Here is a 6,000-nt window from a genome sequence, read left to right on the forward strand (position 1 = left end):
TTTACTGAAGGTAATTCAAAAAAAGTTGGCAGTAGTTTATCAACAGGGAACTGCCAAGAATTCAAGCCAAATTCAGAGGAGGACCTGGAATGACGGGTGTCATTGCTGATGTCACATTGATCTTGGCTGAAAGCAGAGAAAATGTGTATGTTTTATTGGGTGCAAAGGCATTTGACTGTGAGTCATAACCAATTATGGATAATATTGTGAATAATGGGAATTCCAGAACACTTCATTGTGCTCAAGAGGGACCTATACATACACCAAGAAGAAGTCTTTTAAAAAGAACAAGGGAAAGCCGGTTTAAAATCAGGGAAAGTGTATCAGGGTTGTATCCTTTCACCATACATTTTCAGTTTGTATGCTGAGTAAATAATTGGAGAAGCAGGACTATATGAAGACTTCATTCAGCATCAGGATTGGAGGAAGATTCACTTCAAACCTTGCTGGCTGAAAGTGAAGAGGACTTGAAGCAAGTACTGATGAAGATCAAAGAATGTAGCATATAAGCTTCAGTATGGACTTAACCTCAACATAAAAATCCACACAACAAAAGCAATAGGCAACATTTTGATATATGGAAAAAATACTGAGGTTGTCTGAGACTTCATTTTAATTGGATCCACAAGACTCATGAAAGCAGCTGTCAAGAAATCAAATGACGTATTGCATTAGGCAATTCTGCTACAAATGATCTTTTTTAAATGTTAAAAAGCAAAAACGTCAATTTGTGGACTAAGGTGTGCCTGACCCAAGCCATGGTATTTTCATTTGTCTTACATGCATGTGAAAGCTGGACAGTGAATAAAGGAGAACAAAGAACTGATGGCTAAGAATTATAGTGTTGGCAACGAATACAGAATATGCCATGGACTGCCAGAAGAACCAACAAATCTGTTGTTTGAGGAAGTATAGCCAGAATATTCCTCAGAAGCAAGAATGGTAATACTCTGTCCCATGTACTCTGAACATATTATCAGGAGGGACCAGTCTTTGGAAAAGGACATGGTGCTTGGTAAAGTAAAATGAGATGAACGAAAAAGAGGAAGACCTAGGAGATGGATTGACACAGTGGCTGCAAAACTGAGTTCAAACATGGCAAGGACTGTTGTACATAGAATCCTTATGAATATGAACTCACTAGATAGTGCCTAACAACAGCAGCAGCCAGTACTTCCAGTATGGTATTAGGAATCTACTACAGAAACCCTATGAGTCAGAACCGACTCCACAGCACACTACCACCACCACCACCACCACCAATGTGTAATAATTACTTGTGCTTTTTGTGTTCCTTCCTCAACTGAAAATATAAAGACTGCATGCAAATGTATGTTTGAACTTGTAAACGTTGTTGTCAAGTTCCAACCCATAGTGACCCTGTATAGAGTTTCCAAGGAGCAACTGGTGAGTTTGAACCACCGACCTTGTGGTTCAAACTGACCTTGTGGTTGAGTGCTTATCCTACAGCACCACATATAATAATCATTCTTTAGTATTTCAAACAAAATGCACTCTTTAGGAGGAGCTGAATAATATTGAATTAGTGTGGCGCTGTAGGATCAACACTAGACTTCAAACCACAATATCTGCAGTTCAAACCCATCATCTAGCTGCTTCTCTGAAACCAAATACACAGGGTCACTATGAGTCAGAACAGACTCAATGGCATTAACAACAACAGGTGATATTTAAGATCTCTTTCAGTTCTAGTATGACTCTAAACATTTAAAGAAGCCTTGGTGGTGCTGTGAGTTAAGCATTGGGCTACTAAATACAAGGTCAACAGTAACCCACTCTGAGAGAGAAAGATGAAATTGTTCCCATAAAGATTTATAGTTTCAGAAACCCCATACAGGGTCACTATGAGTCTGAATTAACTCAGTGGTTTATAAACGTTTAGAGACAGCAAGTACTATTCTCAGTTTAAGCATTATGCGCGTGATGTAACATGCAAAAATTTAACCTTTCTAAACAAAAGTAATTAGAAAAAAGTAGTGGCCACATAGAAAATTTGTCTTAACACCTAAAATTCTAAGGATAATTGATGTTAAGTGCCTTCAAGTCAATTCTGACCCATAGTGACCTTGTATAGGGTTTCCAAGAAATGACTGGTGGGTTTGAACCACTCATCTTGCGGTAAGCAGTCCAGTGCTTATCCTACAGCACCACATGAGAACCCCCTGAGGCTAATAATATCTAATATTAACAATGGAGTATGACAAGAAATTCAATTTCTTGGTATGAGCAAGCTGGAAATAACTTAGTACAACTGTGAACATTTTAAAGTTAAAACCAAAGAAAAAGGAAACTCAGTTTTTTTGATAGTAAAATCTTCAACTTAGGTGCTCAATCAAAAAAATTTTATGTGGTTTACTTTCTTTGAGTCTATATTTTCATTCCAGTTCATTTTTACCTAATTATACTATATACAAAGGTCTAAAACCGATCCAGAATATGCATTTTAATGAGAAAAGGGTAATGATACAATGTCAGTTTCCTTGCCTATGTAGTTTAGCAGTTTCTGTTAAAAAACTTAAGAACCAGTCAATTTTTAAACAATTCATAAATATTTTTTCAACATGCTCTGAATTCCTTTCTAATCCTAGGAAACCAAAGTCGTCCTTATGATAATTCTTTTTTAGAATCTTTTAATAAAAGCATAAATACACATTGAAATTATTGATCATTTTAATGGCTCTTTTTTTATATAGATTTTTCTTTAACTGGGATTTAATCAAGGCTTGGCCATGATTTTCCTACAAACACTGCTGTGGTCAGTGATGTACATCAAATAAGTCAATCTAATTCTGAGCATTACATTGTTTCATCAAAATTTTCAGTTTTGGAATGCCGTCCTGGTGTGGCACTGTGGCTTTGAACCACAAGGTTGGCAGTTCAAACTCACCAGCCACTCCTTAGAAACCCTGTATAGAGACACTATGAGTCAGAATTGACTCGATGGCACTTAACAACAAACAGAGAAAGTAGAACGTTGGTATGGTGCCATAGGATAAGCACTGGACTGTAAGATCAGCCATTCAAACCCACCAGCCACTCATCAGAAACTCTATACAGGGTAGTTATAAGTCAGAGATGACTGGATGGCACTTAACAACGTACAAGAGAAAGGACAGGTAAAGGGAGACATGCATATTTTGAGCTGTCTCTGTTCTCTACAGAGAAGAGAGTGACCTCAGAGCTTAGCATTTCTGAGGGCTAGCCCCAGGGTTCTTACTATTCTAAAGTAGGAAGTCAATAGTGACCTGTTGTCTGAAACTGAGAGACTACCATAGCCCATATAATACGTTAAGGCAAACCTACCTCAAGCAAAGGAAATTAATACCAAACATTACCAATGTTTCATTAAGGATTAAAGTAGAAATGGATTCAATTTGTGAAGTGAAGTCGTCTGTATGTTTTATTCTTTTAAGTTTGACTCTCAAAGTATTAAGATAATGAGAGCATGCAGAAAAGACAAGCTAATTTTTAAATAATAAAAGGAAAGTAAATTATTTAAAGACTAATCTTTAAGATTAGTTGTAAAGAAGGCAGCTGATTAAGCAGAGAACTAGAAAAAAAAAAACTCTAAAAGTCCATAAATATTTAGATTAAATTAAAACAGAATTTTCTGATGTGTGTTTTTTAGACTTACAAGACCATTCTACTTCAGTTTCTTAGACTCCATCTCATCCTTGTGTTTTGTTAGGATCCATAATTCTACCTTAAAGTTCAATCCTACAGTATGTTGCTGTTGTTATGTGCCATCGAGTCAGTCCTGACTCATAGTGACCCTATACTCAGAGTATAGGGTTTCCAAATAAAGGGCTAGTGGGTTTTACCTGCCGGCCTTCTGATTAGCAGTCTGGTGCTTATCCTACAGTGCCACCCCAATATACTGAAGAAGAATTATTGAATCTTGAGGCTTATCACTGCCTCAGAGTGTAGGCTTCAGTGTTTTTTAAAAGGAAGGCTGTTATAACCTTCAATAGGAAAACGATACATAGTGAAGGGTTGTAATCTCAGCTCAGCTGCTTCAACATTAAACACTTTTACTTTCATGTAATGTAACCATTAACAACTGTGTTTACACCAACAGAAAATGAAGACAATAATGTAATTCATAGGTAAAGAGAGAAGGAAATCTGTTACAAAACTTGAAAGGTATTAAAGGGCAATGTGTCTTCCTTATTTGGAAGTTTTCCAAACCATGCGTTTTCATAATTTATTCAGAGAAACTGTGTGTCTTCCTATAATTAAACTTGATTTGCCTACACATGGGAAATGGTGTTATCTATCACATAAAGGAATGTAGTGCTCCAAAGTAAAAGAACTGCAGTTGAAAGGTACTCAAAACCAGTTTACATCCAGGAAAGAGAAGTCAATCCTATGATTTGGTGTTTTTATATTCATTGGAAACATAACTGAATTTAAAGTGTATACATTCATTTGGGACTTTCCAAACAAGGAAAAGATATTTACCTATATTTTGCAAAGAAGTGAACATTCTGATTTTATTCTTCAAAATGTAGGTCAAAATAGTTTTCAAGTTTGATTTTACGATTAAGAGTGTGGTTTGGGAAAAATCACCAAGTTAAAAAAAAAGGCAAAAAGAATGTCTACGCGCTGTGAGGGGGTGGAGAAAGCAATGGGAAGAAGAAAGCAGAACGGAGCTCTAGAAACAGTACCTGTCAAAAATGGGTCTGCATACCGCTGTCTTGGTCGCCTGGCACAGCGCTCCTGGAAAGCTCATCTACATCAGAACAGAAACGATTATGTTCTCAGGCGTCCTGAAGCGAGAGAAGTCAGCCCAGATCAGAAAAGAGGTTTAGGCTCCTAAGACTACAAGCCTAAACTAAACTATCACTTTTTTTTTTTTTTTTTTTGTCCCAGACCGCAAAAGAGCATAGTGGTTATGAATTGAGCTGCAAACCCGAAAGTCAGCAGTTCGAAACTACCAGCTGTTCCACGGGAGAAAGATGAGGCTTTCTGCTCCCGTAAAGATTTACAGCCTCCTCGGAAACCCTGTACAGGGTCACTGTGAGTCGGAACCGACTCCATGGCACAGAACAACAATTTAGACCGCAGCCTTACTGCCTAGTGGAGTTGGGACCGACCTCGCTGCTGGAGAAGTCATTGTCGGCGAACTCCACCCATGACCCAGGCAGGAACTTTCCTAGGTTTTCCTAATTTCAGACTCTGTCACTCGCGGGTTACCTCCATGTCAAATTCGTCCTGATTCAGGCGGATTCACTCCAACCTGGCCACCATGCTGGCCGGATTGGGTCCTTAGGGCGCGTGTATAGCCCCAGGTAGTTGGAAGTACCTGGGACATGGCGGCAGAACTAAGCTCGCTGCTGGGACGGGAGGTGACAGCAAGGCCACCGCAGGGTCACATCTGTCCGCTGGATGCCCCCTCACAGCGTGGACACCTGTGGAAGGAGCCCACCTGGGGTGCTCACTAGCTTACGCCTCAGCCTTTGTCCTTCCACTCGGCCACCGGTGCAACAACCCAGAGCGCACCTCTGGTTGGCCGGTGGCTCACTCTCTCTGTCGCTGAACAATACCCGTTTGGAGTTCAAGATTTCCGCCGTTCCACTTGCACCCGTTCCTTCCCCGCCTCCACACACACCTTTTTCTTTCTTTCTTTTTTTAACTTTCATTCTGTTTCAGCTATATGGATCCTAAGCTTTCATCACGGACCTCTTCCCAGAGGATTTACCCAGTGTCTTAAGCGCAAGTCGTTGCTGCACGCGGTGCTTGCCTGCGGCGGGCGGACAGGAGACGCCCCTGGGCGGGGCAGGCCAGGAGGGCCGGGGTCGGTAGTGCCGGGTGGGGCGAGCAGAGCCCGCCTCTCGAGCAGGGGAGCCTCTGGGCTCGCCCAGCAGCTCCTGCCCTCTGGGCAGCCGGCCCAGGAGCCGGCCAAGTAGCACCCCGCAGGTGATGGAGACTAGGAGACATTGGAGAGAGAAGGCGGGGTAGGGAAGGCGCGGAGAACGT

The sequence above is a fragment of the Chrysochloris asiatica genome, unplaced genomic scaffold (genome assembly GCF_000296735.1).
Source record: "Chrysochloris asiatica unplaced genomic scaffold, ChrAsi1.0 scaffold00033, whole genome shotgun sequence".
NCBI lineage: Eukaryota > Metazoa > Chordata > Mammalia > Afrosoricida > Chrysochloridae > Chrysochloris > Chrysochloris asiatica.